Here is a 10,086-nt window from a genome sequence, read left to right as displayed (position 1 = left end):
ATTTTACGTTTGTCTGTTGTTTGCTGAGCTAACAGTGTTATGCACACTACTGTAGTAGCATGAAAACTGGGACATGTTTTGTTGTGATTCTCCATGTTGACATGTTGACTGATTTGGGTATATGGAGAGAAATAAATGATATTTTCCTCAGTCTGCAGTATTGGTCTTGTTAGTGTTTGTATAGTTGCACTTTCTCTGTGTACTTCATTTACAGTACTCTAATCACTGACAATTAGACTTGCTAAAAGTGTTTTAGGTTAGCAACAGCAGTGTGTAACTGGTTTAAAAAGATTGAAGTCATATGAAATGTGTGTATGGTAACAAAATATTATTTTTATGAAGTCGTGTATAGTTTTGACAAAAGTGTTCCATTTTGCAAATGATCTGAAGTGCTACTTTGGTGTAGGGTTGTGCTAATTGTGTGTAGTGTTTTGACAAACCGGGCCCTGTTTTCAAAATTGTCTTAAACAATTGTAAAAACTGTAAAAGCTCTCCGACACCTTGTTGCCCGAGACACAACCTGCAGCTCACAGTCAGATCTATCTGCTCTCATGTGCCGCAGAGGGAACTCACTGCAAACTCACTGGGAGGTTTACGTGTGTGTGTGTGTGTGTGTGTGTGTGTGTGTGTGTGTGTGTGTGTGTGTGTGTGTGTGTGTGTGTGTGTGTGTGTGTGTGTGTGTGTGTGTGTGTGTGTGTGTGTGTGTGTGTGTGTGTGTGTGTGTGTGTGTGTGTGTGTGTGTGTGTGTGTGTGTGTGTGTTTCTATAATAAGCAGGAAACAAGGACAGTCGGATGGTTTCTACTTTAATAAGAATGCACCATATGACAACCCTTCATTTTCTTCACTTTTGCTATAATTTTACAAACTAGATATAAAAGACCATAAATAATGACATAAGTTACATGTACCTAAAATCCTTGACAAAATAAATCGAATGAACAAAAATAATAATACAAAAAAAGCATTAAAAAAAAGAGATTGAAAGAGTGTTAGTGTGCATGGCAGGATCATATGGTGTCAGAAGGCAGACAATGACAAACATTCATTTGTGTTTTGTTAGGTTTTTTCATCATTAACTAAATGAAAAAGTATTATACAGTACATTCTGTTTCCCTTTCCTCACACTTCTTGCATATTTCCACATGACAGGTCCTTGATGGATTAAAACCCAACTTTACCAATGAGAAGAGCATTGAGCTGGGCTGGTATGGAGGACGGAGTAATCTGTAGTATGTCAACCATCACATATGATCGGAAAAACATTCAGATATTAACGGATGTATATAAAAAAAGAAGTCCTTTGAATGAAACCTGACTGTCATTTGGTGCATATCTGAAAAAATAAAAATGAAACGAGACCAATGATTATCCCTTCTTATCACCCTTCCCAGCATCAAGTCCTTGTTGACTATATAGGTACGTCTTTTTAAAACATCCCCTGCTCAAAATCCAGAAAGATGGTTCCGCAGTGTCTTTGCTTCAGCTCGGAGAGTCCACTCTACTTTCTAATGAGAGAGCCTATGCCGCTGACTGTCCGTCTGTCCTTCTGTGTTTCTGTCAGTATAGGAGGCTATTGTCCATATATCCAACTGGAACCCACTACTAAAGCCAATGCAGTTAAGGGTGTGTTGAAAACCGCAAACCTCTTTAACTGCTGTTGCTGAAGAGGATTGACAGAGCACGAGTAGTGGCACACTTTACATTGTTTTTCTAGTTACTAAGCAATTCATGAAATTCCAAAAACAAATCTGGCATAAAAACAGACAACTATCGATAGTACTTCGAAGACATCATAGACAGTCATACAGACACACACACACACCCATACACATTCACTCACTCACTCACTCAAACACACATGGTGCACACTCATCACACTATCACATGCTCGCTGTTACCATACACTCACTTTACATGCTACCCAAAAACACAAAGGAAAATAAACTTCAAAATTCATAAAACAAGTACATCATCTGCTGGAGCAGGGTGTAGTTTATATTACATTATTTTTATGTTTTTTAAGTGTTGCTGAATCATTCATATTGTTTCTGTAAGCTGATGGTCATGGAGCGCTAGTCTGTTTGTCCGTTCTGAAAAACTTAGTGACGGCGAACAACGAAATGTGCCAGACATGGAGAGATGGATTTCTCATATTGGAGTTAGAGGAGACTCCAAGGAGAAGAGGAGGAATTCTGGTCATGGGGAGAGAGGGAGGAATCCTGTTGATGATAGACGGGGGCAGCTGGAGGACAGAGAGAGAGAGAGAGAGAGACAGAGAGACAGAGAGAGAGAGAGAGAGAGAGAGAGAGAGAGAGAGAGAGAGAGAGAGAGAGAGAGAGAGAGAGAGAGAGAGAGAGAGAGATCACATGGTTGGTTTTGAATGTTATAAGTTTGAAAGACAGTTTCTGCCTGGCCTAGAACTAACTACTCAAATCTCCTTGTCATGCCCAACAACACATACCAGTTAAGCATATGGAAAGTTCTAGTCATACATAGCTAAACAAACACATCAGCCTTCCCCAACCGATACAATGACATCACTGCATTATTGGTTGGCAAAAACCAACAATAGAAAACATTTTCTTCATTACGGGAACCGATCTTGAGTCATGCCACTCTGATAGGTTGCAGACCTGGGTTTAAATGCTATTTGAAATCGTTCAAATACTTTAAGCTTCTTGGTTTAGCCTGCCTGGAGTGCGAGATGGGCGGGGTTTGCAGTTTTCCTACTCTTCTATTGGTTCCATTGCACCAGCAAAGTGCAATCTAGCCCAGCAAAAGTATTCAAAATGATTTCAAATAGTATTTGAACCCAGGTGTGAGTGGATGCGGTGTGCTGCCTGCTGACTCAGTCAGTGATTAATCGTCCTCATTCACACGCCAGGCGGGTTAGAGCAGTGACTGATCTGAGAACAGGGCTTATTGATCGATCCTACGGCCTCAGGTGCTGGGATGCCTGTTTATTAACACACCACTCAAACAGCTCAGCACTCAATGAGCTCACCACTGCAGAGAGAGAGTTAGACAGTACTACAGTATGTACACATTGCAGAGGGAGAGTTAGACAGTACTATAGTATGTACACACTACAGAGAGAGAGGTAGACAGTACTACAGTATGTACACACTACAGAGAGAGAGAGTTAGACAGTACTACAGTATGTACACACAACAGAGAGAGAGAGAGTTAGACGGTACTACAGTATATACACACTACAGAGAGAGAGAGAGAGTTAGACAGTACTACAGTATATACACACTACAGAGAGAGAGAGTTAGACAGTACTACAGTATGTACACACTACAGAGAGAGAGAGAGAGAGAGAGAGAGAGAGAGAGAGAGAGAGAGAGAGAGAGAGAGAGAGAGAGAGAGAGAGAGAGAGTTAGACAGTACTACAGTATGTACACACTACAGAGAGAGAGAGAGAGAGAGAGAGTTAGACAGTACTACAGTATGTACACACTGCAGAGAGAGAGAGAGAGAGAGAGAGAGAGAGAGAGAGTAAAAAATCCCATTTAGCTTAGTTTTGTTTTGTCTTTCATACCAGGTTATATGTCTTCTCAAGTCATGTTGACACTGGTCTACTACCATTGATTTAATTTATTGTTGTTCTGATTAATATTGTTGTTGTAGTTGTTGTTAATGGTGATCCCATGTCCACTACTACTATTATTATTACTGTTGGTTCCACCATTTATTTATATATAAATATATATATATTTTGTATATATATACATATATATTTGATTTTGATTTTTCGATATGTATACTTTGACAATGTAAGTAATAATGAACTTGCCATGTCAATAAAGTCAATTGAATTGAATTGAATTGAATTGAGAGAGAGAGAGAGAGAGTTAGACAGTACTACAGTATGTACACACTGCAGAGAGAGAGAGAGAGTTAGACAGTACTACAGTATGTACACACTACAGAGAGAGAGAGAGAGTTAGACAGTACTACAGTATGTACACACTACAGAGAGAGAGAGTTAGACAGTACTACAGTATGTACACACTACAGAGAGAGAGAGAGAGTTAGACAGTACTACAGTATGTACACACTACAGAGAGAGAGAGAGAGTTAGACAGTACTACAGTATGTACACACTACAGCGAGAGAGAGAGTTAGACAGTACTACAGTATGTACACACTACAGAGAGAGAGAGAGAGTTAGACAGTACTACAGTATGTACACACTGCAGAGAGAGAGAGAGAGAGAGAGAGAGAGAGAGAGAGAGAGAGAGAGAGAGAGAGTTAGACAGTACTACAGTATGTACACACTGCAGAGAGAGAGAGAGAGAGTTAGACAGTACTACAGTATATACACACTACAGCGAGAGAGAGAGAGAGAGAGAGAGAGAGAGAGAGAGAGAGAGAGAGAGTTAGACAGTACTACAGTATGTACACACTGCAGAGAGAGAGAGAGAGTTAGACAGTACTACAGTATGTACACACTGCAGAGAGAGAGAGAGAAAGTTAGACAGTACTACAGTATATACACACTACAGCGAGAGAGAGAGAGTTAGACAGTACTACAGTATGTACACACTACAGAGAGAGAGAGAGAGTTAGACAGTACTACAGTATGTACACACTGCAGAGAGAGAGATAGACAGTTCTACAGTATGTACACACTACAGAGAGAGAGAGAGTTAGACAGTACTACAGTATGTACACACTACAGAGAGAGAGAGAGAGTTAGACAGTACTACAGTATGTACACACTACAGAGAGAGAGAGAGAGTTAGACAGTACTACAGTATGTACACACTGCAGAGAGAGAGAGAGAGAGAGAGAGTTAGACAGTACTATAGTATGTACACACTACAGAGAGAGAGATAGACAGTTCTACAGTATGTACACACTGCAGAGAGAGAGAGAGAGTTAGACAGTACTACAGTATATACACACTACAGAGAGAGAGAGAGAGAGAGTTAGACAGTACTACAGTATGTACACACTACAGAGAGAGAGAGAGAGTTAGACAGTACTACAGTATGTACACACTACAGCGAGAGAGAGAGAGAGTTAGACAGTACTACAGTATGTACACACTACAGAGAGAGAGAGAGAGTTAGACAGTACTACAGTATGTACACACTGCAGAGAGAGAGATAGACAGTTCTACAGTATGTACACACTACAGAGAAAGAGAGAGAGTTAGACAGTACTACAGTATGTACACACTACAGCGAGAGAGAGAGTTAGACAGTACTACAGTATGTACACACTACAGAGAGAGAGAGAGAGTTAGACAGTACTACAGTATGTACACACTGCAGAGAGAGAGAGAGAGTTAGACAGTACTACAGTATGTACACACTACAGCGAGAGAGAGAGAGTTAGACAGTACTACAGTATGTACACACTACAGAGAGAGAGAGAGAGTTAGACAGTACTACAGTATGTACACACTGCAGAGAGAGAGAGAGAGTTAGACAGTACTACAGTATATACACACTACAGCGAGAGAGAGAGAGAGTTAGACAGTACTACAGTATGTACACACTACAGAGAGAGAGAGAGAGAGAGAGAGAGAGAGTTAGACAGTACTACAGTATGTACACACTACAGAGAGAGAGAGAGAGTTAGACAGTACTACAGTATGTACACACTGCAGAGAGAGAGAGAGAGAGAGAGTTAGACAGTACTACAGTATGTACACACTACAGAGAGAGAGAGAGAGTTAGACAGTACTACAGTATGTACACACTGCAGAGAGAGAGAGTTAGACAGTACTACAGTATGTACACACTACAGAGAGAGAGAGAGAGTTAGACAGTACTACAGTATGTACACACTGCAGAGAGAGAGAGAGAGAGAGAGAGTTAGACAGTACTACAGTATGTACACACTACAGAGAGAGAGAGAGAGAGAGAGAGTTAGACAGTACTACAGTATGTACACACTACAGAGAGAGAGAGAGAGTTAGACAGTACTACAGTATGTACACACTGCAGAGAGAGAGATAGACAGTACTACAGTATGTACACACTGCAGAGAGAGAGAGAGAGTTAGACAGTACTACAGTATGTACACACTACAGAGAGAGAGAGAGAGTTAGACAGTACTACAGTATGTACACACTACAGAGAGAGAGAGAGAGTTAGACAGTACTACAGTATGTACACACTACAGAGAGAGAGAGTTAGACAGTACTACAGTATGTACACACTACAGAGAGAGAGAGAGAGATAGACAGTACTACAGTATGTACACACTACAGAGAGAGAGAGTTAGACAGTACTACAGTATGTACACACTACAGAGAGAGAGAGTTAGACAGTACTACAGTATGTACACACTGCAGAGAGAGAGAGTTAGACAGTACTACAGTATGTACACACTACAGAGAGAGAGAGAGAGTTAGACGGTACTACAGTATGTACACACTACAGAGAAAGAGAGAGAGTTAGACAGTACTACAGTATGTACACACTACAGAGAGAGAGAGAGAGTTAGACAGTACTACAGTATGTACACACTGCAGAGAGAGAGAGTTAGACAGTACTACAGTATGTACACACTACAGAGAGAGAGAGTTAGACAGTACTACAGTATGTACACACTACAGAGAGAGAGAGAGAGTTAGACAGTACTACAGTATGTACACACTACAGAGAGAGAGAGAGAGTTAGACAGTACTACAGTATGTACACACTACAGAGAGAGAGAGAGAGTTAGACAGTACTACAGTATGTACACACTGCAGAGAGAGAGAGAGAGTTAGACAGTACTACAGTATGTACACACTACAGAGAGAGAGAGTTAGACAGTACTACAGTATGTACACACTGCAGAGAGAGAGAGTTAGACAGTACTACAGTATGTACACACTACAGAGAGAGAGAGAGAGTTAGACAGTACTACAGTATGTACACACTACAGAGAGAGAGAGAGAGTTAGACAGTACTACAGTATGTACACACTGCAGAGAGAGAGAGAGAGTTAGACAGTACTACAGTATGTACACACTACAGAGAGAGAGAGAGTTAGACAGTACTACAGTATGTACACACTACAGAGAGAGAGAGAGTTAGACAGTACTACAGTATGTACACACTACAGAGAGAGAGAGAGAGTTAGACAGTACTACAGTATGTACACACTGCAGAGAGAGAGAGAGAGTTAGACAGTACTACAGTATGTACACACTACAGAGAGAGAGAGAGAGAGTTAGACAGTACTACAGTATATACACACTACAGAGAAAGAGAGAGAGTTAGACAGTACTACAGTATGTACACACTACAGAGAAAGAGAGAGAGTTAGACAGTACTACAGTATGTACACACTGCAGAGAGAGAGAGAGAGTTAGACAGTACTACAGTATGTACACACTACAGAGAGAGAGAGAGAGTTAGACAGTACTACAGTATGTACACACTACAGCGAGAGAGAGAGAGTTAGACAGTACTACAGTATGTACACACTACAGAGAGAGAGAGAGAGTTAGACAGTACTACAGTATGTACACACTACAGAGAGAGAGAGAGAGTTAGACAGTACTACAGTATGTACACACTGCAGAGAGAGAGAGAGAGAGAGTTAGACAGTACTACAGTATGTACACACTACACAGAGAGAGAGAGAGAGTTAGACAGTACTACAGTATGTACACACTACAGAGAGAGAGAGAGAAAGAGTTAGAGAGTACTACAGTATGTACACACTACAGAGAGAGAGAGAGAGTTAGACAGTACTACAGTATGTACACACTACAGAGAGAGAGAGAGAGTTAGACAGTACTACAGTATGTACACACTGCAGAGAGAGAGAGAGAGTTAGACAGTACTACAGTATGTACACACTGCAGAGAGAGAGAGAGAGAGTTAGACAGTACTACAGTATGTACACACTACAGAGAGAGAGAGAGAGTTAGACAGTACTACAGTATGTACACACTACAGAGAGAGAGATAGACAGTTCTACAGTATGTACACACTACACAGAGAGGGAGAGAGTTAGACAGTACTACAGTATGTACACACTACAGAGAGAGAGAGAGAGTTAGACAGTACTACAGTATGTACACACTACACAGAGAGAGAGAGAGAGTTAGACAGTACTACAATTTTGTACACACTACAGAGAGAGAGAGAGAGTTAGACAGTACTACAGTATGTACACACTACAGCGAGAGAGAGAGTTAGACAGTACTACAGTATGTACACACTGCAGAGAGAGAGAGAGAGTTAGACAGTACTACAGTATGTACACACTACAGAGAGAGAGAGAGAGTTAGACAGTACTACAGTATGTACACACTGCAGAGAGAGAGAGAGAGTTAGACAGTACTACAGTATGTACACACTACACAGAGAGAGAGAGAGTTAGACAGTACTACAGTATGTACACACTACAGAGAGAGAGAGAGAGTTAGACAGTACTACAGTATGTACACACTACACAGAGAGAGAGAGAGAGTTAGACAGTACTACAGTATGTACACACTACAGAGAGAGAGAGAGAGTTAGACAGTACTACAGTATGTACACACTACAGCGAGAGAGAGAGTTAGACAGTACTACAGTATGTACACACTGCAGAGAGAGAGAGAGAGTTAGACAGTACTACAGTATGTACACACTGCAGAGAGAGAGAGAGAGAGTTAGACAGTACTACAGTATGTACACACTACAGAGAGAGAGAGAGAGTTAGACAGTACTACAGTATGTACACACTGCAGAGAGAGAGAGAGAGTTAGACAGTACTACAGTATATACACACTACAGAGAGAGAGAGAGAGAGAGTTAGACAGTACTACAGTATGTACACACTACAGAGAGAGAGAGAGAGTTAGACAGTACTACAGTATGTACACACTGCAGAGAGAGAGAGAGAGTTAGACAGTACTACAGTATGTACACACTACAGAGAGAGAGAGAGAGTTAGACAGTACTACAGTATGTACACACTACAGAGAGAGAGAGAGAGTTAGACAGTACTACAGTATGTACACACTACAGAGAGAGAGAGAGAGTTAGACAGTACTACAGTATGTACACACTACAGCGAGAGAGAGAGTTAGACAGTACTACAGTATGTACACACTACAGAGAGAGAGAGAGAGTTAGACAGTACTACAGTATGTACACACTACAGAGAAAGAGAGAGAGTTAGACAGTACTACAGTATGTACACACTACAGAGAGAGAGAGAGAGATAGACAGTACTACAGTATGTACACACTACAGAGAGAGAGAGAGTTAGACGGTACTACAGTATATACACACTACAGAGAGAGAGAGAGAGTTAGACAGTACTACAGTATGTACACACTACAGAGAGAGAGAGAGAGTTAGACAGTACTACAGTATGTACACACTAAAGAGAGAGAGAGAGAGAGAGAGTTAGACAGTACTACAGTATGTACACACTACAGAGAGAGAGAGAGAGAGTTAGACAGTACTACAGTATGTACACACTACAGAGAGAGAGAGAGAGTTAGACAGTACTACAGTATGTACACACTACAGAGAGAGAGAGAGAGAGTTAGACAGTACTACAGTATGTACACACTACACAGAGAGAGAGAGAGAGTTAGACAGTACTACAGTATGTACACACTACAGCGAGAGAGAGAGAGTTAGACAGTACTACAGTATATACACACTACAGAGAGAGAGAGAGAGTTAGACAGTACTACAGTATATACACACTACAGAGAGAGAGAGAGAGTTAGACAGTACTACAGTATATACACACAACAGAGAGAGAGAGAGTTAGACGGTACTACAGTATATACACACTACAGAGAGAGAGAGAGAGTTAGACAGTACTACAGTATGTACACACTACAGAGAGAGAGAGAGAGTTAGACAGTACTACAGTATGTACACACTACAGAGAGAGAGAGAGAGTTAGACAGTACTACAGTATGTACACACTACAGCGAGAGAGAGAGAGTTAGACAGTACTACAGTATGTACACACTACAGCGAGAGAGAGAGAGTTAGACAGTACTACAGTATGTACACACTGCAGAGAGAGAGATAGACAGTTCTACAGTATGTACACACTACAGAGAGAGAGAGAGAGTTAGACAGTACTACAGTATGTACACACTGCAGAGAGAGAGA

The 10,086-nt window shown here is 41.0% G+C and overlaps 1 protein-coding gene across 1 annotated transcript in view; it reads right to left on the bottom strand.

Annotated features, from left to right (window-relative positions):
* Nucleotides 1–783: 783 nt before the first annotated feature.
* LOC120037272 (ephrin type-A receptor 4-like) overlaps nucleotides 784–10,086 on the bottom strand; it is a gene marked incomplete at its 5' end in the record, with an annotated part of 33,765 nt that continues 24,462 nt past the window's right edge. Inside the window, one exon of the mRNA XM_038983444.1 lies at nucleotides 784–2,243. The remainder of the gene's footprint in view (nucleotides 2,244–10,086) is intronic.

The sequence above is a fragment of the Salvelinus namaycush genome, unplaced genomic scaffold, assembly GCF_016432855.1.
Source record: "Salvelinus namaycush isolate Seneca unplaced genomic scaffold, SaNama_1.0 Scaffold1665, whole genome shotgun sequence".
NCBI classification, from domain to species: domain Eukaryota; kingdom Metazoa; phylum Chordata; class Actinopteri; order Salmoniformes; family Salmonidae; genus Salvelinus; species Salvelinus namaycush.
Note: the sequence above shows the minus strand (reverse complement) of the source record. Positions and strands in the feature narration are given on the sequence as shown.